Source organism: Leiobunum rupestre, chromosome 4 (assembly GCF_980474605.1).
Source record: "Leiobunum rupestre chromosome 4, qqLeiRupe1.1.hap1, whole genome shotgun sequence".
NCBI lineage: Eukaryota > Metazoa > Arthropoda > Arachnida > Opiliones > Sclerosomatidae > Leiobunum > Leiobunum rupestre.
The window spans coordinates 19,404,903-19,431,427 of NC_143387.1; the positions used below are offsets into that span (position 1 = coordinate 19,404,903).

The window sequence follows — 26,525 nt, forward strand, 5'->3', positions numbered from 1 at the left end:
CGACAAATGCAACTATTTAAATGAAAAATTCTTCGACGACCCCTGCCGCCACCTATGAGCGACTTTGTGGACTATTATAATTTAAAGCTAAAAAACAAAACAACGTAGTTTCTTGGTAAATCATATATCATTTTGAAATAATTTAAGAGTAAATATTTTAAAAGATTAAATTGCACCAAAACAAAAAATATGTAAAAAATGAATACAAATAAGTAATAATGATTATAAATAAATAAATAATGAATATAAATAAATAATGAATATAAATAAATAATGAATATAAATAAATAAATAATGAATATAAATAATAAAGAATATAACTAAGTAATAAAGAATCCAGTACATCTTGAAGGCTGTCTGAAGCTTGCCAAGGTGAATATTATTGTCCTTGAAATAGGATTAGTTTGGTCAATTTCTTTCTAATTGATTCCCTCTTCATTTTTTCATTTAGAGTCTTGGCAATCTTACGCAATCTGATATTGGTATAAATGTTTATTACGTTTTTGATGAGGTAGTTCAAATGGTGGTTCCAGCCAAATTCTTGGTCAAACATGTGTTCTGTTAGATTTGAAAAAATGTTTTCGTTCATCAAGCATCGTCTTACAAGTGTTTCAATTCTGAGTGGAATGTTTTTCAAAGAACCACCAAATTTTTCAAGGTTGAGACTTTTGATGCATTTTTCCGTGAGTGTAATAATCTTTATTACGTCTTTAGATGGATGTACCAACCCACCATGGTCGCGAATTAAAAGCAAGGACTTTGATGAAACACAATAGTCATGAAAGCTTCTATTGTTGTCATCTGGATTCTCCTGTAATGCTGCTTTGCATTGATGACAGCTAAGAATTCTATTCACCTTCCTTACAACAAAGCCAGCGACATAGTGAAGGATGTTGTCCGTTATCAAGTTTGAACCATCAAAACAAAACTCTAAATCAGCATCGTCTTCAATTTCATCAGTAAGTGAAACATGAGATGTGGTGTCCTTTTGTAAAAAATTATTGGAACTTTCGAATAAATTAGGAATTGATGTATCATCGAGGACTAAAATATTGGCGCAGCCAGATGCCTCCAGCTTGGCCATAAAAGACCTCTTATAGGCAGACTTAAACTGAGCTACTGTGGGGTTATTGTTGTAGCCTCCCTGCTGTCGATAAACACTAAATTTAAGTTCTAAGTGATCTTGAGATAACTTGTAGGTAGGGAGATATCTGTATAAAGTGAAATTCTTAAAATTTGATTCTTACAACTCAACTTTAAACCTAATCAGTACTTCAATGGTCCTTCAGGCGTAACTAGAGTATCTACCAGATGTAGAATACCAGTGATGGAAACTGCAAAACCCAGACGTCCAGTTTTTCTAGTTGATTCTGAAATCAAGTTTCCTTCGTAATCGCATAAATTTAACATCAAATCTTTCATTTTCAGGAGGCTTGTCCTTGCTCTCTCTTTGTTATAGCTATTGATTGGAGCCTTGTACCCTTTAGCGTATGGATTTCGTGAATTGAGGATATCAAAAGCTCTGAGGTAAGCAAAACAAATTTAATATCTTAACATGTGCTAATACCAACACCCTATATCTACCTATCCACAATTTCAATGAAGTTAACTGTTGGATCACATTTCTGAAACTCTTTGACCTTAATTTCCTGCAGAAATTTCATGGCGCTCGCTACTGAGGCACTCATTGTTTGTACTGCCAATTTGACTTTCATCTTTTGTGTATGAAACTTTATGTGAAAGCGTGTAAGTTTGTTGGCCAGACTAAGACCCTCTACAGCTTGGATGCTCTCGAGTAATTCCACCAAAGACCATAATATTTCCTATTATTTGTCAAGATGTTTATAATGTTACTAATTTATTCTTTTTTCCAGAAGTTAAAAAAAATTGTTTTACTTCGTTATAATCATTTCGCTGATCAAAGATGACCTTGAAAAATTCCCACAAGTTTCTTAGAAGTTTGAACATATGACATATATCCAAAATGAATACCACTTTTTTCTCTGGGTTTGCTAAATTATTTTCTTTTTTAATTTTAATTTCAAATTTCAACTTTTAATAATTATGAATTTTACCAGGGTTAGGAAAAACTGATTTTATTTCTTTGGATGTCATAACCACGCCTAATCGCTGGGCCATTGCAATATTGGAAGAAAGTCCATCAGCTACCAACGCAACACATTCAGCACCAGTGGCTTTGATGTGATGAAAAGCTTCCCGAACCAGCTTGTCCAACAACCAGGCTGGTGTTCCATGAACAAAAAAGTAACCAATTGGCATTTTCCAACTGCCATTAATGGCAACAACCAAAAAAACCAAGGCAGAAGTTGCTATGGTGTCATTGTCAAGAGATGTCTCTAGGCTCGTACCATAATTGATGTACCCATCAAAAAACTTTCCATTCCATCGTACTTCCTTGCGGACAGACATTTCATCTATCATAAGTGACGTTAGAATGGGGTAAGATGACTTTTGAACTTCTTTAGTTATAAAATCTAAGCTTTGCATGGTAAATCCAGGGTCTCCATTAACTTTAGTTGCCCAATTTCTTAGTGAGTTAGGATGTGGTAAGGTGAAGAATCGCCTTAGATAACGGTAAGCTTTAGGGCTGTAAAAGTGAAGGGTGACTGCAAATTCCCGTAATGTATTATTGTATGGTTTTTTAGCTAAATTTTTGGGACCAGCTTCTTTCAATTGTTTAAAAAGTTCTTTGGCAACAGGGGAATAGAGCTCTTCTATTTTGGCAAGATTTTCTTCTTCGGCAAGCTTTCCGGTACGCAATGTTGTTAATATTGCTTTAAAACTTCCCAATTTATTTGTTTGCCGCTTGACTTTTTGCTTTACACTCTTAAATGCTTTTTTAATTCCTTTTCTTTTAAAAGCTTGTTTGGTCAACTGCATTTTTAATCTGAGTATTTTTTGATCCTGAAAGTATTTACAAGTGGTAATTTTAATTAAATTTATAAATGGATCTTTGCATGCATTTTCTTTAAATCAAATGAAAAAAAAAACCTTTTTGCGAACTAATTCCTGAAATTTCAGTAGCTGCTTTTCATATGTATAGTGTTGTAAGTCTATATGAAAAAACTAAATTAAATTAAGATTTTTGAATGTTAGGGGAAAAATATACATGATCGGGCATTGAAAGACATGTGTTTTTGGTTTCAGTGTGGCACAATTTCTTATCAGTGTCTTCTCTTGTCTTTAAAATTAATTTAATTTTAGTTACTCCACGAAAACTTTTAACTTAAATCAAATGTGTAATTTGTACCTCAAGTGGAAGAGTATTTTGATTTTGAATTTCCATTGCGATATCAAGGATCTCTTGATTTGAACCTATATCCAAATCCACAAAAATTAAACTTTTTGTATCCTCTATAGTTGAGTTTGGCAAATCCTCTGTCGTTATTCTTTGGACATCCTCTGTAGTTGTGCTTTGCGCTTCCTCTGTAGATGAGCTTTCCATAACTTCGTTAACTGTACAGTTCCTTCTACTGTACGTTTTCTGTAAAAAGTTATCTAAGTAATTGTCTAATAATTTATTTTCTTCTTACATAGTACCATGCCAGCTCTAAAATTTATATTTAAGAAAAGTGAAGGTGTTGCGGTGTTTGTAAGAATTTTAAAAGTGGTGTTTTTCCTGAAGTCTTCCTCTGTAAAATGATCACCGCAAACTGCATCTGTTGCGTTTGGAACCCAGTCTGGTCTTCCAATGGCTTTGAGCCATTTTTGCAACAATGGATTCACTTTACCTGGAAACCTTATTGTAATTTTGAATAATTTAGAATATAAATGTCTTTTATTTATTTTTTTTAATTTTAGTGCTGCTCCTACTTATGCCAAGAGACTTTTTTGTTTCTTCCATTATTTTCGCAAGACGAAATTGCGCATTTCCTACCCATTATGCTTAAAATTTAACTCAAAATCTATTACAAAATAGTAAAGAACTCACAAAAGAAACCTTTATTGTGTTAATAAAGAGTTTTCAGATGTATATGACTTTAATTTAAAAAAACGCGTTTTTAAAATTTTTCTTAAAAACGCGTCGCTTTCCCGCTTCAATTCATAAGTTAAAATTATAATTGTTCACAAAGTCGCTAAGAGGTGGCGGCAGGGGTCGTCGAAGAATTTTCATTTAAATAGTTGCATTTGTCGCTCATAGGTGGCTTTTGTCGTAGTTGATAACCCTCCCATGTTTTTCGTTCCTATCTTCACTAATGCTGTGTTAAAGCCTATGGGGAAAATTTGAACTGGGGCTCTAGATAGTATTATTCCCAACTCAATGCATAGGCCCAACTTTTAAAATAGCAGGCAATGTCAATGGCAGTTTTGGGAGCAGTGACTGAAGGCTCTTAGTATTTAAAGGTTATTTCACATTTAAAGTAAGTAATATTATATTTATTATTATGTTTGAAGAAACTTAGATAAACAAAAACCTTATGAAAGAGTAATTATATCCCAGAAAAAATACATTACACTAAAGAATGACACTTTTGAAGAATTGACGACAGTCATTGAATTAAACAGCAACAATCATACTGATAATTGTCTTATTTTTCAAAACTTTACCTTCTATTTAATAATTTGCTTTTTCTCTTAGAAGCTTAGCCTAGATAAATGTCTCGCACTCTGCTTAAATTCAACATTCCACTGTTAAACAACATAAGAGATAGTACTCAACGAAGACCGATATTTACAATGTTAAATAAAATGTTTTTAAAAAAACGGATATTGCAGTAATTATAGTCCTGAGTTGTTGTTCCACTAGGCTCACTGAGCTTCCTGAAGTAATTTTTACCAAATCATCAATTTGAAAGCCCGCCGTTTGTTAACATTTCAAATTGCTACGAGGCTTAAGGAAACCCAAACTTTTACCGTCCACCGCAAATCGTTTTCTACATGTGGAAACGAAACATCGAGGAGCCATAACAACAAACAACGCAATAGTTATCTAAAACGTTTGCATATAAGAGAAAAATCTTAACGAGTAAAGAAACAGCCTCTGCTACCATGTTTAAAAACTACAATAAACTCGATCACGCCCCCCTGCACGCGCTCACGTGAGCGCGTGCAGGGGGGCGTGACTCGATTGACGTTTGCCAATCAAATGCGGGTTCTTAAGGTGACGTAATCTAAAATCGAATTATTATTTTCAGTAACTCAAACTAGATGGCAACGAGTCGTTGCCGTAGTCACTCTTTGAATCGTGATTGGCTGATAATGACGAAACCTCCGAAAATGTAAAGTTAGAAGAGACCACCTATGGACTGTGAGAAGGATGATAAAATACGCGAAAAAGTAGATTATTTGGAACTCATCAGTACCGTGCGGGAAATCTGGCTGATGAGTTCCAAATAGAACGAAACCGGTCTACCGTTGGAATTTCTGGCTATTTTATTTATTTTTAATTTAGTTTATTACTCGAAGATCTATTTGATCCGAGTTTTGCTCGAAGACCTATTGGTACGAGTTATTAGTAAGTTTTTTAATTTCTTCAAATTTGTTTAGGATTTAGCTATATTATCCCTTTCAATTATGGACTAATCTACTTTTTCGCGTATTTTATCATCCTTCTCACAGTCCATAGGTGGTTTCTTCTAACTTAACTTATCGTATATACTATTCTCCACCACACTCCCCCCTTTTCGGCTTTCCGTTGCTATATGCAACGCGTTTTGAAATTTTTAATGTTTAGGCTTAGTTTCTCCTTTAGATTTGACAGTCGCCAGCCAGATTTCCCGCACGGTACTGATGAGTTCCAAATAGAACGAAACCGAAATTGTGAGCGCTCGTTTTGGAAAATCACCTCGAAACGAGTGAGCAGTTAAAATTCGAAGGTCAGCTGCTCTTTTCAGTGTGAGAGAGAAACTGAACAAGCTCTCGATGAGAACCGAAAGTTTCTCTCACCCGGTGAGTTTTCACGACGCGGTGAACAAGATCCGCCGATAGTCGCCCTAGCCTGCTCACTTTTAAGCTTTCCCCCCTCTAGCCACGAAGTTGTCTGTTCAATACAAAGCGCTGAATGCCCGCTGAGATACTTTTTCTCGAGCGACTAAATGGGCTGTTCATTTTTGAGAACCGGCGGGGCGCGACCTTTTTCACGTCGAGCTACGGTATAGTGTGTTCGCCGAGAGCTGCTCACGGGATGGCGAGCCAATTTTGAAAATAGTATTTATTTAGGCTATAATACAACAAAAATTCAAAATTACAATTATTATGAATGAATAAATAAATTTCGTGTAAACAGCGCCAATGTTGTTTATAGTTGTCACAAATTACCTAACACGGGGAGGGGGTTTCTATAATTACATAATAATCATCTTTAAGTTTAAAGGGCCACAAAATCAAGATTATTATGAATTAATATCTAAATTTCTTGTAACCCGCGCCGATGTTGTTAATTGTTGTGATAAAAATTACCTAATAATTACATAATAATAATCTTTAAGTTTAAAAAACCACACCGGCGTTCAGGGCCGTAACCAGGGGGGGGGGGGGGGGCGGTCGGGCCGTGCCCACTATGAACCGTATGGTTGTATGTACAATTTTTTTTTTAATTTTTTACATTGCGTGCCCACCCTGAAATTAAATCCTGGTTACAGTGCTGCCGGCGTTCGAATTTAATAATAATAATAAAAATCAGCTAGGCTAATACCCAAGGCACCACCGAAGTCATCAAGCGACTTTTGAACCCTATTTTATGTTTGATCAGAAGTAACAATTAGTGTAATCAGAAATAACAAATAAGTGTGACCACCGAAGTAACAAAGAAGTGTAAGTAAAAATAAGTATGGCTGTGGATATATATTGGTTATGTCACCGTCACCGGCGTTGTAGGTTTTGTATATCTCAAACAAACTTAACACATCAGGAGGATTGTGTGTATTCACTATTCAGACCGTCGTACGTAATGTTATTACTTGGCTAGGGGCGGGAAATACGATGTCACAGTGTACCTTAGAAGTTATAACGTCTTACAATGATACTTTAAACCTGGGCACTTTTTGCCTCATTGCTTAAAACCTAAGTCTGTAATATTCATTAAAAAGTATGATTCTTTGGGAAATATTTTAGTAAGAGCTATGCACGGAGCCACGGAGTAACGAAAATGGACCCGTGCATTGGTAGCTAGTTAAATTATAAGTAACATAATATCGCAGGTATGAATGTTTTACTACATCCTTTCAGTGACGTCAAAAATTTCGAAATAGCGCCACTAGGTAGCGGCGTAGTGAACTAATCTAACTCAACTTCCGGGACCGTGATATTAAGGCGTATTTATAATAAGTTCGTTTTCGCCACGGAAACTTTAACAAAATAACAATGGAAGAAATTCAAAAATTGTTTGTATTTTCTCGAACAATATTAAATCTTTTCATTTGGGCAAATGGAGTGAAATTATAAATTAACCAACAACTCGAAATATGTGGATTACTAATGCAGTATATTGAGAAGATCAATCTTATAAACCAAATGCTACAGCCATTAAAAAGCTTTCAGTTTTTTTGCGTTTTAATTGACGGATTTTGAAATGACGTTTTAGCGCGCGACACTACAGGTACATGTCTTGGGCACACAGCCTTCTTTGGGTGCTTTTTTGACCATAACATGTAGAGGTATTTTCACGCGCAAAATGAATTTTAAAAGCCGTCAATTGGCAAAATCGCCGTGACGCCGTGCGCTAACTTATGAAATCCTCGTTAGGCTATATCAAAGATAATTTAAACTCGTACCCTAGATTCGAATACTGAGCGCTTTCACATTGACGGTTTTGTTACGAAGCGTTTACCCTTTTCCGGCACGTGACCTCAGAAAAATCGGGCTCCATCGGTTGTGGCACGGCCAACTTCGATCACGCGCTGCCGCGCTAAATAGCGCGTGATCGAAGTTGGCCGTGGTTGCGGTAAGGCGCAAACCATGGAGCGAATTTTTTCTGAGTTCCGGCGGGAAGTGGGTAAACGCTATCGGCAACGCACGAGAGAGTGATTTCGAATCTAGGGTACGAGTTTAAATTATCTTTGGCTATATGCAACGCGTTTTGAAATTTTTAATGTTTAGGCTTAGTTTCTCCTTTAGATTTGACAGTCGCCAGCCAGATTTCGCGCACGGTACTGATGAGTTCCAAATAGAACGAAACCGGTCTACCGTTGGAATTTCTGGCTATTTTATTTATTTTTAATTTAGTTTATTACTCGAAGATCTATTTAATCCGAGTTTTGCTCGAAGACCTATTGGTACGAGTTATTAGTAAGTTTTTTAATTTCTTCAAATTTGTTTAGGATTTAGCTATATTATCCCTTTCAATTATGAACTAATCTACTTTTTCGCGTATTTTATCATCCTTCTCACAGTCCATAGGTGGTTTCTTCTAACATAACTTATCGTATATACTATTCTCCACCACACTCCCCCCTTTTCGGCTTTCCGTTGCTATATGCAACGCGTTTTGAAATTTTTAATGTTTAGGCTTAGTTTCTCCTTTAGATTTGACAGTCGCCAGCCAGATTTCCCGCACGGTACTGATGAGTTCCAAATAGAACGAAACCGGTCTACCGTTATAATTTCTGGCTATTTTATTTATTTTTAATTTAGTTTATTACTCGAAGATCTATTTGATCGGAGTTTGGCACGATTTAACTTAATGGTCACACAGCGTTATCAAACCGCATTAAATTCCCGCACAATAACAAACCATCGTCTGATAACTTGGCCCCACAAGCCATACTGCGCAGTCGTGCATAATATTACGAAAAGGGCTATAGGAAGAGACGCCTCTCAGTAGCGAAGCGACTTTACCCTCTCTGGTAATAGTGAGTGAAGGGAGCTGTTGGCTCGCGTGGCATGAAGGTCTTCCCACCTACCTCCTATGCATTGTAACGTGGTCACCTGTTTAAAAGGCATTACAAGTCGCTAGATGACTGGGGCCAGGGGCCTAGGATGGTGCCTTGGGTAATAGCCTAGCTGGTTATTTATAAAAAAAAATCTTCTCTCGCGCTTGCAGATCTCGAGAAGGCCGTGACGGGGCAAAAGTATCATAACGAATTTCTCTACTAACCTTGCAAAAGTATGACCTAAGATAATATAGAACTCCGTACCCTAAATTCTAATTATGAGAACTTTCCAATTGAAGGTTTTGTGACCTCAGAAAAATAAGTCTCAATTTTTTTCTGCCATAGTTCTATCCATAGAGATAGAAAATATATAGAGGGAAGATTACCGCGTTAAGGCACTCCTGTTTCTGACCGGGAATATTCATCCCCCCCCCCGCGCATGTATGAAAGCGGAGATGGGCGGAATTTGCAACGCCATCTATCCTTCCTTTGTTTACATCAAATGACAGTTGATTTTCAAAACGGCCTAATGTATTTCATTTCACCGCGCGTCGATGGCGCCACGTAATACGGTAGATAATTTTGAATTAATAAACTGGACACTGGACCAGTGAACCCCTAGCTTTTGAATAAAAAAACTGGTCCGAGCAATTAATAAACTGGTCTTTGTTCCAGTGAACACCACTTATTTCCAAGCCTGGTGCTGTTGCGCGAACAGTCGGTTACCATGGTAACTATGGTGCTAATTTTTTTGGGTTCCGACCATAGATTTTTGAAATGTATATAAAGGTCTAGATAAATTTCGAGGCGTCTAAGCCTAACAAAAATTACGGAATTGACACCTAGCAGACACCGAGGAAGGCACGTGACCAAAGCGCGAGCCCTCTTAGCATTTTAGTACTAAGTGCTTGACCTTTCCGCAGGCCGTAGTCTTTAGACACCATCTGCAGTGTTTCTTTCAGGCATCTCTCCGTCTACCACCCCCCCCCCCCCCCCCGGAGCTTCCCCTTTTTCCGACGCCACTGCCAGGCGTACAGGGAGCGCTACGCTCGCCACTGGATACCGGCACCCCAGAATGTCTGGGAAACCCCCCCCCGAAGAAAATTTTCTAAAAGAAACACTGACCATCTGTTGGTGACTTTTAGTATAATTTTTAAGCAGGAGACAATGGCTCTCGCGACGATAGCACGAGCTTTCTTACCGATAGATCATAGCGCTTTATAAGGATAGCCTGCAGAAATTACGCATTTCTGCTAGCTGTCACCTCCGTATTAACTCCCTTTGAAATATTTTATCTAGACCTTTATATACGTTTCCTATATCTATGGTTCATTCATGGACTAATTAACAACAGGGACGGTCCAGATCTATAACATTTCCCTATAAAGACCCCAAAAAAAAGTGTTAACGCGTTCAGCAGCGTTGCCTGGCAAATATTTTTTATCCTGGTGATTCAAACGTCATAAACAGGAAACAGATTTTTAACGGTTTTAGCGGTTGGGATTTAAATTTTCAGATTGTTGTTTACAAAGGAAACCCCAAACGTCTCTCATAACCATCCATGTTATCACGTTAAATAACTATAATTATAGTTATTATTTTAGTATAATTGGTATAGTTAAATGATATTTTTCCACCTCCGATTCTAAGATAGATTCGAAATTATCTCGGAAATTATTCATCATCAAAAAAAGGTAAACAACTATTAAGCCTTGGTACAATCATTTATATTTATGAATAATATTATATTATGATGATAATAATTACCGTAACAAATTTGGGAATTGCTTTCAGACGGTAAGCAGAATATTTTACTATATGTACTATCGGAAAAGCTCGACGTTCTAAATTTTTACGACGATTAATTTAAAAGACTAATATATTAGCACCGCATGGTAATCTCATGGTTCAACTTTTAAATTCCAAGGCCCAAGCATTCCAAGGAAGCTTCTTTCCCTATTTTCTCTCCCCCCCCCCCCCGGTTATTTTGAATCACCAGCCTATACAAGCATTTCCTTTTATGCCCGCGAGTACCGCTAGAGTGCGTCGATGCTTGTTCTTTTTACCTTTTTCCCAGGCCGGACCGTCCCTGTTGTTAATTAGTCCATGGTTCATTCGAATGACCGTGCCTTTTGTTTAGTGGATGACGATAGTATTTTGACTGTCATCCTGTAAGCATCCATAAAGTTAGAAAGGTTTAGGCAGAGAGTGTATAGTACAGTCACTTCCTATTCGCGTAATGTTAAAATTTCGTACACGGTTTTTGGATCATACGGTAATTGAAGATAAGTTCAGGATCCCTATACGTAATGTCGCTAGTGGTAACTTTTCATAGTATTGAACGTCTGGAAATTGTTTCCTGTCAATATAAGATGTTGAATTATTTGTTAATAAATCAATTAAATGTAAAATTTCATTACAGCAAAGTTTACTAGTTTTTAATATTTCAATATTGAATGTATTTTTTTCATTTATTCAAGAAATTGATGGAGAACAGCGTAAAAGACCAAGGCCTAGAGACCAGATGTAGAGAAGGTAAAAACAGAGTGTATAGTATAGTCTGAAACATAAGCCAGCCACTCTTAGCAATTTTACAGGTAAGAATAAATTATAATAGGGAATTTTATAAATTACTACTTTGGGTGTATTCTAAGCCTTGGTTTATTTATAGATCCTTATTTGCTGGTAGTGTATGCAGTGGGTTTTAACTAATGAGTCAGTAATGACTTGGTGAATTTGTTCAGTGTATCAAAGATCTTTAACTATCAACCAGCGTTTATACCAATTCATCTACCGAGAAGAAACCTTTCCTCAGGTAGACTAGGAGTTGCAATAAAAGATGTATTGGAATTTCAAGTTTATTTGACATGCATCAAGAGCTTACCGAGCCAATTTGATGTATTACCCGAGGGGTCGGACACTTGCCAATATTTTGTACAGGATTTTGTAGAGATTTTGGCGATTTTATCATTAAATTTTGAAGTGATTTAGGGATTTCAATGTTAATTTACCATAGAGAGAGTTAAAAGATTTTGCGATTTTAGACAAAGTACGGGATTTTGGTAAATGTCCGACCCCTCGGTATTACCTTAAAAGCGTTTGTCAGTTAATTCTACACGCTTATATCATTTGTTACAATTTATACCTGGACTAGGCTATTTAAATGCCAGGTAATTAAGTAGAATAACAACTTATATCTAAGAGCAGGACCATTGTTTTACGTGTGACCAATATAGGATATTTCGTTAGAAATTGCTTTAGACAATTACCAATTTTTGTACACTCATGAAATTGCTGTTTTTTATTTATTGATTATGTTATAACTAGATTTTATTAATTCCTATCAGCTAAGTTTTTTAATAAATATTTTCCTAAAAACCAAATGATACGGCTCATTTTCTAACAGAGAATCATTTTCGGAAAATGTTGGCTTATAAAGTTATAATAGTAATGAATCTTATTTTCATTCGTTATTTTATCGTCAAATGGTGTACCAACCACATTATAAAAATATATTTTTAAAATGACAAAACCATTAACTGTGTAGTAAATGCAACCAATCTAATAAATAATAAGAGTTAAGAAAATTATATAATCAGAAGGAACCAATTTTCATGCACTATTTTATAGCTTAAAAAAATTTTGGATAACCTCTCATTCTTCAGAAACTGATTTGCTTTCCCTTCGTGGCTATATTATATAAATATATTTTATTAAAATAACGGATTTAACTATAAAAATTATAAAACCTAATAATATAATTACAGTAAGAAAATTATTAATTAGAAGAGCCATCATTTCATCGTCAAAATGCAAGCCAACCATAAACACGTGATACCTTTTTGCGTCAAAAATCGAGCTCTCCTATTGGTCCGTGACTTGGGTAAAAAAATTCGTAAAAATAACAGCGTCGCCGATTAACAGGAATCGCTAAAACGTCTCTGCACCGCGATTTCGATTGCGATGATCGCAAAATAAACAGCTCGCTAAATCTGAATCGCAAAATTGCGATCCTGTTAAAATTAACAGGAATCGCAAAACGTCTCTGCACCAGGCCCTAAAACTCATGCATCTTGGGCTTGAATTAAGCAGGGGGGGGGGCAGAAATAAATATACACTTACACTAATAATAAACACTACAATTTAAATACTACAATTAAAGGTTGTACAATTAAACAATGGCAAATAATTAACTCAAAAGTGACAAAGGCGTGGGTAAAGCACGAACGGAAAAGGTAATCCTAACAGAATAAATACACGAAACGGAATGAGCTCTCAACTCGAGGGGACCTGCCTTTAATCTTTCTCCGAACAATAGCGAGGGTTTATACCTTCTTTCTAAAAATGATTATCTACGTTTTCACCGGCTATTTCGTATTTAGACCCTGGGTACTCTACAAAAGAAGGTGGGGGAGAGGATTATGATAAATTTCTACTTATCACGTGGCTGCTCTTCGATTTACGGGATTCCGAATTACGCAAGACACACGCACACGCGTTTTCGTGGAGGGGCTCGACGGGGGATTTCTTGTTTCGCGGTGACAGTTCCAAACTGTCAGATCGTCTCGTTTTACGGCGCGGATGCCCGGATTACGGTAACTAACGAGCTGGATTTCGGTACGGATGTCCGGATGACGACGACGAACTTCTTACAAGCGGGCGTAGATACTTCGGGTTTCGGTCTGAAACGTCTGGTTAGGTGAGGGGATCGATCTCGATCATCTGGGTTTCTTCTCTCGGTTCGGCTAGATATTGGATGATCAACAGGTGATTTGAGGGTGTTGAGGGCGTTACTTTTCCCGGATTCATAGCAGTCTGGACCATTCTCTTCTGGTCGGAATGCCCTGGATGGATGTCATCCGGGTAGTTGGTTATGAGGGTTTCGTCCACGACTTTGCGCGCGGGATTCAGCGAGGGGTTCTTTTTATTTTAAGTTAAGTTAAGATGGATATTCGAGCGCGACTTCATCGCACATTCTTTTGTACTTATACATACATGGTCTGTCTCTTGGTTCGAGAATCAGAATTAAAAGAGATCTTGCAAAAAAAGGCCGCGCAAGGTTTAGCGTATTTGATGTCAAGTAGCGTAATATGCGGGCTTTTCTTTACCAAGAGTTATGAACAGGCCCATATAGAACTAGTCCATATTTCTAATTTGCAGTGGCGTAGCCAGAAATACGTCAAGGAGGGGTCGAAGTATGGAAATGTTAAGAGGGGGTAGCGAAATTAGTGAAAATTTAGTACAGTTAAAGGTAGATCCAAGGAGAGGGTTTTAGACACGGAAACCCCCTTGTCTACGCCACTGCTGATTTGACAACGAATACTGGCGGAAAATTTAAGACCTTGCCCATGGTTTGATTTCACTACGTTCATGGGCTGAGACATTAGGCCGTAGTGTTGGGCAGATGACCTTGCGAATTTTAACCTTAAGGTTTTTGGCCAGATTTTATAAATTTTTGTAGTTCCAGAACTATTAACCACTCTGCCACCCCACCGTAACAACTCCCATAAGAAATTACAAACAATCATCCAGACCCTTTGGGAAATTGTGGACCTAGAAATCTCTAATACTTAATTGGCACCTCTAGAAAAGAATTAGACAACGCGAGATAATTTTCTTTGCGTCTTGGAAATCTGATCCTAAAACTTCCACATCCCAAATTAAATAATTTTGAGACAATAGAGAGTTTAAGCTAACCCCCCTCCTAAACAAACGTGTAGGGGAAAATTATATGATTTTAGATTCTAAATAGTGCTCCGCATGGCTCCGGCTCCGGAGCCGGCTTCGGCTCCAGGTTCGGCTCCAGCTCCAGGTCCGGTTCCAGCTCCGACTTAAACCCTATCGGCTCCAGTCGGCTCCGGTATGCCCTATGACCTCTATTGCCCAAGTGTACGTGGTGATCAGAAAAAGAGATACTGCAATACATGCCGTATCTACTTTTCATCCCTCACAAGAGCTGCAGAGCACCGGCGTGCGGTCCGCATAGAAATCTCATAGGTAACTAGAATGCTGCCGCCTACGGCCGAGCTTGTCGCCAGTTCGTTTAAAACCTTCAGCCAATGAGAGGCCGTAGAGTGGTTCCGCTACTATCGCGGGAGATAGGTGACGTCATTCTCTCTGGTGACATTAAATTCTTGGCAGAACCACTCTTTGAGCTCTGATTGTCTGAGATCTGGCTATCGTCTGCCACGGCGTTTGGTCCATTTGCCAGTTACACGGCAGCATTCTAGTTACCTATGATATTTCTATGGCGGTCCACAGAGCACCACCTGCACCAGCGCGCAAAGTGTGACCTTCACGGATTGTCACACGCCGAGTTACTGAGCTTCTGTGTGCAAGCGACAACGGTTTAAAGTGGCTTAATCAGGGCGAGGTTGAAGGAGCAGATGATTTTACTGAAAATCACATGGATATGTTGGTTCCAGTAGTCACTCTTGAGACCACACATGAGTCCCCGTGGACTGAATTAGAATGAATATTCTTTTACGAATTTTAATAGTTCCTTGAATCTTAAAATTTAAGTATTTTATTGTTCAATTTTCTCACTGTGATTCTAGACTACGTTCTGTCTATAATACTAGTCTTAATTAGTCTTAAATATAAATAATTAAGCAAATTATGTTTTTTTTTAAATAAATCCAACGCAATCAATTACAGATTAACTTATTTACACTAAAAATACACTTTTTGAAAAATCTCAGGTGATATTAGGAGGGAGGGATGGGGGCGAGCCAAATCTCACGACATCTCACTAAGGGGGGAGGGGAGGTCGAAAAATCACCAAAATCGCCTCCCGTAATTAATGGACTCTCCCTTTTTTGCTATGAATTTACGAGTCCTAGCAGTAGCAGACTCCACTGATAATTTGGTAAATACTAATTATTTAAGTCCTAGCAGTAGCAGTGGTACACTCCACTGGTAATTTTGTTTTCTATCTTGTGCAAAAATAAAATAAAATATTATTATTAGTATTGATGAATGATGATGCTGTGAAATTTATTTAACGCTTTTTTTAGCTTTTGAAACACAATAGTGTATTCTTTCACAGAAATATTAGTGTTATCTTAATATTTACATGCGCTTAAAAGAAATTAGTGCAATTAATGGCTCGGGCTCCGGCTCCGGCTCTAGGATTTTGCATCCGTCTCCGGCTCCGGCTTTTTAGGGGAGCCGAGTTATGGCTCCGGCTCCGACCTTGGATCCGGATCTGCGGAGCACTAATTCTAAAAAACGCTAACCATTTTACAATTTCTTACCTGGCACGTCTATTGAATATTCAAATTATTCAGCTAAATAAATAAAGTAGGAGTTTTGACAAGCTTTTCTTATTATATGAGAATGTATATTATATAAAAAATCCTAAATACAATTTTAAATTGAAACGTGACGAAGCGTTCTATAGTTAAGGTCTATATCGTTATGATAATACATTTGAAGATATAGCGGAGACACGAAACCACGGAAACAAACTAGTTCTGTTTGGACGCATTTAAAAAAATTGATAAAATATTGTGGTGGGGCTAAAGATTTTCCTCATCAACTCGACGACGGTTCGGCACTGAAACTTATCCTTTGGAACGCCACAATGGGAAAGGTGGAAGGTGGTCACCAATTTGTATGCAAATCGGATAAGTAGTTTTTGCTCTTACGTGACAAGCAATGATTCATCACGTGACTAATTGATAAGGACTCTGGTTTCATGATTCTGAAACTGTCTTTGAAAACATGATACATTTCTTTATTGGGTTTTGCATACAAAGTGCTCTCAGACTCATAGAACAAGATATAGACCACGATTCTACATTAAATCACAGAAAAGATTAGAAAAATACCAAGAAAAAACAATTGATCTGAAACGTTTTTTTTTAATATTTACACATTTTATATTTATATTGCATAATTTATTACCCTCCAAATTGAATTTTGTTTTCCGGTTTTTACCAGAGAGTGTATAGTATAGAGAGGCGCTTCTTCCTATTCCCGTAATGTTATCATTTTGTCGTACGTTTTTGAAGCACGAGCGCCTAGAAGAAGCAGACGACCCGTTATGATAGTCTTAGACGTTCGATGGCGCCACAGGAATCAATTATAAAAAAAAATCACAACAAGTGCAACCAATTTTTCTTCAATTGTTATTTTGAATACTTCAAAAAAACAATGGTGGATATCATTAGAAATGTGAAATGCAAGTACAAAAAATTTACTTATTACAATATTTCAATAATAAAAACTCGCGAGAAATTGTAAGGGAGGCCAAGTCTTAGATGAACAGTAACTGAAGAATTCTATTAGGGTGGAGTGGAATAAATTATAATAATAATGTAATTTAAAATAAAATAATTAATTTTTATAAGTAATGTAAATATGAACTAAATAGTAATTCAATACAAATATCTTTGGATTAATAAATAACGTTCAGTGTTGTATTTTTAATAGTTTTCTGTCAAATCTTTTCCGTGCTTTTGTATATTGGTGATCAAGGGTACTGTTTATGCAGAACTCCACAGAAAAAGATATCATATTTTGAAACACAGTTTCGCATGTTGAATCTTCAGGAGCCGGGAACTATTTCTTGTCAATTCTCCCTACTATGAATCTTTGTAAGCGTCCTTTCACATTTGCCATGTGTGATAATAGTTGGAAACTGGTGTCAAATATCTAATTTACCTTTGTTACAAAGAAATTGGCAGCTGGTACAATGATGCTACCAAAAGAAGGGTTTTTTTGGATTTGAATGCCTTAAAATAAGCAAGCAAATTAGTTGGATCAAGAATTGGATTGTCCTGCCTTAGTTGACTGATGCAAGAAGAACATTGGTGATTTGAAAAGCAGCGATGGATTAGGTATCTTAATATATAACTAAGGAGTGGACATTTTCTTTGAGCAGGTTAGTACTTTCAATGAACTTGTAAGGCTCCAATTTATCCAAATCAGATGAATCCTCTTGTGGTCCTGGAGCTGATTTCTGTTTCCATTTACTACTTATTGGAATAATTAATTAAAAATAGTTGTTAGTCTATTACTCTATTTCTGGTTTTAACATGAAACAATCGTCAATAAAATAGAGATAACAAAGTGTATTTCTTTGTGTAAAAATACTCATTTATTTTATGTAATAGTTTGTCATTGTTGACATTTTGCAGCCACAATTTAGAACTAAAAGTTTGAAAGTTAATATAATAAAATAATAATAATACCCAAAGCCTAAGCTTATCTAATAAACAAGACGTACGACGGTCAGAATACACACAATCCTTCTAATGTGTTAAGTTTGTTTGAGGTATTCACAGCAACCTGCAACGCCGGTATCACAGCCAAAATATATCCACGGTCACACATATATACAAATTTACACTTATTTGTTACTTCTAGTCATACTTTGAAAGCATCGAAGATTCCTTCAATCAGTGTCACTCTTATTTTTTACTTCTGATAACACTTATTTGTTACTACTAGTCAGCCGTTGAGTGTCACACTTATTTCTTCTGGTTATACGACAAAGACTAGTTCGATCAGTGTCATTCTTAATTGTTACTTCTGATCACACCTAATTGTTACTTCTGATCACACCTAATTGTTACTTCTGATCACAACTAATTGTTACTTCTGGTCACACCTAATTGTTACTTCTGATCACACCTAATTGTTACTTATGATTACATTTATTTGTTACTTCTGATCACACTTTTTGTTACTTCTGGACACACTTATTTGTTACTTCTGATCATATTTATTTGTTACTTCTCATCACACTTATTTGTTACTTCTGATCACACTTCTTTGTTACTTCTTATCACAATTATTTGTTACTTCTGATCACACTTATTTGTTACGTTGATGCCACACTTATTACTTCTGGTCATACGCCGAAGACTAGGCAGATCAGGGTCATACTTAATTGTTTCTTCTGGTCATACGTTGAAAGCGCGGCCCAATCTGAACGGCCTTGAAAAACGCCAGAGGGAAACGGGCGCGTAGACACGCGGATTTACAATGTTGGAAATTGCGGGGGTCCGTATACGCTGCCCATAAAACCTTACTTAGAATTAAATTTAAGGAACGTTTTTGCAATTCTAGGTTATATGTAAACCACAGCTATTCAAAAATATAACTTTCATGAAAATCGGATGTAGATTTTTAGGCCAAAATATAAAACCACGAAAATTGGCGTCCCGTAAATTACCCTGAAAACTATATTTAAATTTAATATTTACTGATATAACCGAAGTTGTAGATCCACTGAATCCTAACCTATCCAATAAATGTTTTTTAAACGTTATCGGACTTAATTTTAATGAAAATATCTACCACATAAAGCGAAATCACCAAAAATAGTAAATTGGGCAAATGCCCAACTTCTTGCGCTCCGATTTGAAAACTTCATGAAAGGCTATCAATGGCAATGTATGCACATTCGAACGAGATATCATTGCCTCTTCTAGTTATAACCGTTGAAGAGGTATGCGCGACACGGCGCCATCGGCGGAAACGGCTACACTGTACATGAGACTAATACACACACATCCTTAGGATTGTGTGTAAAAAGCGCATTCACCGTTCTTTATCCCTTGGAAACTTTAAAAAAAAAAGGTAAACGAGACTTAATTTTCTTAGTTGACGGACAATTTATCGCCGATAAATACATATTAATAGATTTATTGATGTTAAATTATTCAACAAATAGAAAACTTTTTGCGTCGTTCTATGCCTAAATCACGCGCCGCTCGAGGCGAATGGTGATAGTAGCGCCCTCAAACGTCTAAGACTAGTGGACATTTGAAAGATAGGCGCCTCTCTATACCAGCAAATAAGGATCTATAAATAAACCAAGGCTTAGAATACACCCAAAGTAGTAGTTTATAAGATTCCCTATTATAATTTATTCTTACCTGTAATATTTGTAAGAGTGGCTGGCTTATTTTAGTGTTTCGTAAATCGTGATTGTGGTTAGGCCTTGGCTCTGACAATAATTCGACAAAAACATTTTTCGGAAAGCGATAATGAGCTAGAAACTCAAATTTTAATAATTTAAAAGATTCTGACCTATCGTGTTGTAAAATTTATCTTATTAAAGTAGGTAAAAAGCGTTTACTTCTCAATTTATTTCCCGAGCTCTTTACGTAACACAATCTGCCATTATTTTTGCGAGCTTTTCGGCGGCTAGCGACTGCCCAAGACCATGGATGAAGGAATATAACTGGAACACGGGGTACAGTCATATTCAGACTTGTAAATAGTGTATATTTTTAAGAGAGTCCACTGAACCCGGACCCCTCCGCCGATCTATTTTTTTGACGAGTCCAGGACTCTTCCCTCTTTCTTCGCTCCCCCCCTCGTTGAAATTTATATGTTCCTTAATCTCTCTTTATTCCTCCATATTATATTCGAAAATAAATGGCACCTAACCAGGCAAAGCCTATAACATTTTTATTGTAATTCTTAAGAGACAGTCAGTAATCGAACTACAGCATCAAAGTTGACATATTTTCATATATAATCATGATCGGGTAAATTAAAATGCTCGTAAATATTATCACAATTAATTTAACCATGGAAGTCTTCATTCCAAACCCATAGAGCTTAATGTTTTTCTACCTTTTATTCATTTTAATAAAGCAAAATTTTGGTCTTCAATGGCACTGTTACAATTACTGTGCCTCTAATTGAATACAGATAATTTCCATACTCCGTTAGTCTTAGACAAACGAAGTATGGAAATTATTCCCCACACGGGCCACACCTGTTTAAGTTAAAAGAGGTTTTTCCCTGGTAGGCCCAAGTCTTCCAAATTTTTAATACAGATGCCTCAAAGCCCCCAAAGATAAAAAGAATTCTACTTTTTATTTATTTCTCAAAATTTTCCCTCTTTTTACACAGCTAACGATATAATTTGAGGGAGTCCCGTGGACTCTTTACCCCTTCTAAAGACATTTTTTTAGGAGTCCCATGATTTTTTTCAGGGGTTTTTGATGCGTGGACTGCCGCTATTTACAAGTCTGGTCATATTCCTTCATCCATGCCAAGACCACTCGCAAAATAAACAGAGCGACTTCCTGTTATTTTTGCGAGCGAGATGTCTCTGCACACCGATTTGGCGCGAAGTTCGATAGCACGCGCGTTTTCTGTTAATTTGGCGATGAATCGCAATTTGGCGATTCTTAAAAATGTCTCTGCACCGGGCCCTTAGTTTCTCTATTAGGCACTTTTAACTGTCAAAATACTTTAAAAACACGCGCCATGGATTTGATTAAGACTGACGCCGCAAATGAAGATTTCTTGTTCCTTCTTCGGGAGCGTATGAGGAAACTTTATTCCAGCCTACTCTCACTTTTGCGTTTACTACCGTAAACACTTTTACAGCTACATCAACTTCTCAAAGCGATTCCACCGCCGCAGCTACTATCGATGCTACAGTTCCTTCTTCGGAAGAACAGCGTTTTAAACCCGGTTCCTAAATTGTCTGAAACCTTGGCTTTTGAACAGCTGCTTAGCTTCCTCTCTTCCTCAAAATTTTTCAGTAATGCCCGACATGGCTTTCTACCTAAACGATCCTGTCTCTCTAACCTCCTGTCTCTAACCGTTGGTCAAGTTGGCTTGATCAGGGCTTCTTCTTCATTTTAGAAAGGCGTTCGACTCCCTCCCCCACGCCGCTATTCTTTCCGCCCTTCAAGACGCCGGTGTTTGTGGTGATGCACTTGCTTGGCTTGCGGATTACCTTTCTTCTCGTAAACAGCGTGTTGTGGTTCACGGTGAAGTCTCTGATTGGGCTGATGTCTATTGTGGTGTCCGCCAGGGTTCTGTCCTTGGTCCCCTTCTGTTTAACGCCTTAATTAACTCCCTCCCTGATGTTGTCCGTGATGCGCTCATTGAGCTCTTTGCGGATGACACTAAATTATTTCATTGTATCAAATCCTCTCCCGATTGTCTGGGTCTTTAATCTAACCTTAACGCTGTTGTTCTCTGGGCTGACTCGAAGGGGTTGTCTTTTAACACCGACCAATGCTCCGTCTTACACTTAGGAAGGAATAACCCCAATCACACATATTTCATTAGGGATGCCCCAATCAACACCACTCTCTCTGAACGCGATTTAGGCATTATTGTGGATCCTTCTCTGAAATTCTCGAGTCACGCTAACAAAATTTCTAAGAAAATTCGCTCTATTACTGGTGTTGTGTTGTCCGTCGCAATATTTTCTTCCGCTCTCCTAGGCTAATTCGTACCCTTTATAATTCCCTAATTCTTCCTCACTTGGATTTCTGTTCCCCAATCTGGCGCCCTCGTCTCCAATCGGATATCCTTGCTCTCCAAAAAGCTCAAAATGCCTTCGCTAAGCTTCCCCACAAATTATTTTTTCTCTCCCTGCCCGCTCTCACTTGCAGTACCTTCGCATCGACCCGGTACATCTTCGACACCGTGTTAATGATCTCTGTTTGCTTCACGATTTTTTCTATAATAACTTAAATCTAAATTTTGACGATTTCTTCTCTCTAGGTTCTTCCAAACTCGGGGCCATTCCCTCAAACTCTAGAAGCCCCTAGTTCGTACCACTCAGCGTTTAAATCATTTTTCCTGTAGTGTGATTAATGATTGGAATTACCTTGCCCAAGAGATTGCCTCTATCCCCAATCGCCACACGTTTCGCCGCCACGTCTCTGCCTTTTTTCATTTTAAAGATTCCTCTCGCGTTACTTGATTTTTAACCTCTATTTCCAAATTTACTCATTTGTTTTCGTCTCTCCCTTTATTTTATTTTATTTTTTTTACGCATTCTCAAAATCTCATGTCTTTTTGTCAATATTTTTATTTTATATCGGTCTGGGTTTTTTTTTGCGTCTTTCTGTAGCGATGCTCAAACAAAAGCCCACCTGAGGCTTTTTTGAGCAATTATTTTTGTCATAAATAAATAAACAAGCGAATTCAAACGATAGAGGTATTTTTATCCGTTCCATTCATCGAAACGCTACTATTGAAGATTATTTAGTGGCCATCTCCAAAGCCCTGCCTTCGAATAATATCACTGATGTTTTTCGTAATAACAAAAGTAAATAGGGAGAGAAAGTCTATCACGGCCTTCAGATTTTACCTTCCACCATGCTTGACACCCTTTTTTAAAGAGCTAGTGATCACGTGATATTTATAAACAATAAGGATAGCGCATTACGCGTGAAGTAGTGCATTTGTGGTATTCCGGTCTGCGCTCAAGATGAAAATTTTGAATTTTTTTCCCTGGAAACCATGTCACCGCCTCGCGATTTCAAATAGTCTCTCTGTCAAATGCTGACCATTATTTCCTTCGATAACGGTTGATTTTAATTAATAATTACTATATCAATTGTAAAATAAACAAAAAAGCTCGTAGCTATAGCTATTATTTCAGTTAAACTTACAAATTCTTAGGCCTTAACATCGTAGATATACCAATTAGTCCCGATCTCTGCTCTTAGATAGCGCAACGCTCTCCACGATTTAAGTGAGCGTTATTCTAGTTACGGTTTATTTCTTTTCAAAAGTCGTGTTATTATTTTTAAAATGTCGCATTTTAGTTTCTATCATATATCTACTTTATTTAGGAACTAAATTAACCAAATTATCGAAAGCAAAAGTTTAATATTCGCGTATTTCATAGAGAACTATTTTTCATCGTGGCGGACTACAAACGATACCTTTGTGTCCCTGTAAAGAGGCGAGGGGCAAGTCATTTCCGAAGCCCAAAAATTTTACCCCTCAAATAACACGTCGTGCGGTTGGACCCAAGTGTCAGACGTTCTGCCACTATTTACTTTTGGTAATAACGGATTTATCTACGTCTATTTCTCCGATGCTACCTGGGCTCGTCAACTGATTACTGACGGCTTTGACTTCCGTAACGAGCTCCGAAAAGGGTATTCCTCTTTAATGTTTCACCCACAATCGACGATTTCATGATTGTTTCAATCACGTCGCGTTTCGGTGCCGTGCAGGGAAAGGTACGCACCCTACCTGCTTCCGTCTCTCGTCCTGAATTTAAACATATCAAAAGTGTTCACCGCGAAGTGTCGGACCTTTTCGAGTCCGATGAAGCTTATCGTGCTCTACCAGAATACTTCATGGTTATCCTCAATAACGAAACATTTATGGTCTCAGTCAACAACCCAGTTCGCTGCGTATATTGCGAGGAAACCGGTCACATCGTTCGCGATTGTAAAAAGTTCCACCAAAGGAGCCTAATCAATCCACCTCTGCGCCACAAAATCTGTCTACCTCTAATGATGAGACTACTATAGTCAAATCTGTATCGCCGTCCGTTGTGCCTTCTTCTCTTCTTACGGAAACTGACGCGAACTCTACTGACACCACTGCCTTTCCCAGTGCGTCTAGAGAGAATGATTACCGTTCCGCAAATGAGATAATCAATCTGATATCTTATCTCATTTGCGGAACGGTAATCGCCAAGATTCTCTCTCTGCTCCTCCTTCCCCTTTTTTCCTCTCCCCATTCGCCGAAATATAATCGCCAAGATTTTTCATCGCGCAGATTTCTGGAATTTACCCCTCTCTACATATCTCATTTGCGGAACGGTAATCGCCAAGATTCTCTCTCTGCTCCTCCTTCCCCTTTTTTTCCTCTCCCCATTCGCCGAAATATAATCGCCAAGATTTTTCATCGCGCAGATTTCTGGAATTTACCCCTCTCTACATATCTCATTTGCGGAACGGTAATCGCCAAGATTCTCTCTCTGCTCCTCCTTCCCCTTTTGGCCTCTCCCCATTCGCCGAAATATAATCGCCAAGATTTTTCATCGTGCAGATTTCTGGAATTTACCCCTCTCTACATATCTCATTTGCGGAACGGTAATCGCCAAGATTTTCTCTCTGCTCCTCCTTCCCCTTTTTTCCTCTCCCCATTCGCCGAAATATAATCGCCAAGATTTTTCCTCGCGCAGATTTCTGGAGGATGGACTTTACCCCTCAGCTATCTCCCATTCTCCAGAATAGTTTTCCTCGTGCAGATTTCTGGAGGATGGAATTTACCCCTCTCTACTCTTACCCCCACCTCGTTAACCATAATTTCCACTATCGCTTCCGAACCCCTTAATTTCTAATCTCTAGGCAATAAAAACAAGAAATACACATTACCAATTTTATTTTTCTTTTAATTACATGATAGCGTAAAACAGGTCCTAATATTAGACCGACAATATAAATAACGCGTTTAAATCGTATTTTATCAATATACCCATTCGCTATAAATCGCAGCAGTTTGCCAGAATTAGTTTTACCTCACCGAAATACTTCATGTACCCAAAATTGGACCGCAAATTGTTTCTTTTTAGGGGAATCTCTATGGGAGTTTAACATTACATTAAAGCTAAAAGGTCCAGTTTGGGGTACTTTTGGTCCGAAATGGGGTACATAGGGTCGAAAATGGTGACTTTGGTCGTTTATAGGGTACATTTGGTCCATTTTGGTCCATTTTTGGGTACATCAGAAATGCAGTTGGAAAAGCGAAGAGCCGTAATTTTTTCACCCATCCCCAAATTTAAAGTTATAACTTACGTATTTGTAGTGTCTAACAGCAGTATCGTCTGACATACGAGGGACAGTCACAAACGTCGTCTTCTTCAGGTACAGGTGAGAAGCTTTTATCGATGACAGTAGTTGCTTTTGGCGTAGGTGGAATGTCCCATTCTAGCGAAAGGTACTTTTTTTCCGTTGGTAAATTATCCCTAGCTGGACAGTTTGGAAAGCATCTGGCGTGTTCAAGTTCTGGTACGTCTCCTGATTTCCAGTGTTCTAAGATTCCATGGCATTTGTAACATCTGACTGCGTCGTCTTGTTGAATATAGTACAATCCAGCCTTCGCTAGTTGCTCCTTAGTGACGTGTGGATTTCTCCAGTGATGAAAAGTTTCAAGGAATCAAGTCGATACGCTTCGATGTCCATACTGTAAAACTGATAGTTTCTATAAGCTATTGCAGACATTCTTAAGCCTAATTGGTTAAGCCTAAATTTCAATAAATTATGTTTTTCTATTTATTTTGGTTAGACTCCAAGACTATTTGACTAGAATCTAAGTCTATTTACTTCAAATACGCTACATTTTCAATTTAAACAAGGCCTAATTTCCCTCTACAGTAAAATAATAAAGTCACTTACTTTTACGGAAATCCTTAAGCCTTTGCCTGTAAATAGAGTCGAGAGGTCGGCGTACGGAGCGCAAAAATCTACGTGTCTCTTCTCGAGGGGATCCAGGAACTAAAAGAACGCTGAGTCGTATATCTAGAGATCAAATAACACTCGAAACTACAAGTAAATCCTGATTTCTCCTTGGCTGAAACAAATTGACGTCACGGGAGATTGTAAAGCATAACCAAAAATAGAGGTTACTGCTCATTGGCTGGCGATAAAAAATACGTCACGTGTTAAATTAGGCAAATTAGAATAGCTGAAAATACATTGCGCTTACTTCGCCCAAATTTACTTCTGATACAACTTTGATATGGTAAGCCTAAATTTCTCACTAAGCCTACATGCTAAGCGTAATTTTCGGGTTAGACTCTAAGACTATTTGGCTAGAATCTAAGTCTATTTACTTCAAATACGCTACATTTTCAATTTAAACAAGGCCTAATTTTCCTCTACAGTAAAATAATAATAAAGTCACTTACTTTTACGGAAATCCTTAAGCCTATGCCTGTAAATAGAGTCGAGA

The 26,525-nt window shown here is 37.6% G+C and overlaps 3 long non-coding RNA genes across 3 annotated transcripts; 2 read left to right on the forward strand and 1 right to left on the reverse strand.

Moving 5' to 3' along the window:
* The first annotated feature begins 1,451 nt into the window (after positions 1 to 1,451).
* On the forward strand, positions 1,452 to 2,286 carry LOC149946565 (uncharacterized). Its single transcript, XR_016480423.1, has 3 exons — positions 1,452 to 1,527; positions 1,656 to 2,007; positions 2,079 to 2,286. It is a non-coding gene; the product is annotated as an uncharacterized LOC149946565 (long non-coding RNA).
* An 11-nt stretch (positions 2,287 to 2,297) lies between these two features.
* On the forward strand, positions 2,298 to 2,851 carry LOC149946566 (uncharacterized). The gene is made up of 3 exons (XR_016480424.1): positions 2,298 to 2,460; positions 2,520 to 2,595; positions 2,667 to 2,851. It is a non-coding gene; the product is annotated as an uncharacterized LOC149946566 (long non-coding RNA).
* A 22,090-nt stretch (positions 2,852 to 24,941) lies between these two features.
* Positions 24,942 to 26,232, reverse strand: LOC149946567 (uncharacterized). The gene is made up of 2 exons (XR_016480614.1): positions 25,970 to 26,232; positions 24,942 to 25,765 (listed from the first exon to the last, which is right to left on the reverse strand). It is a non-coding gene; the product is annotated as an uncharacterized LOC149946567 (long non-coding RNA).
* Positions 26,233 to 26,525: the final 293 nt, after the last annotated feature.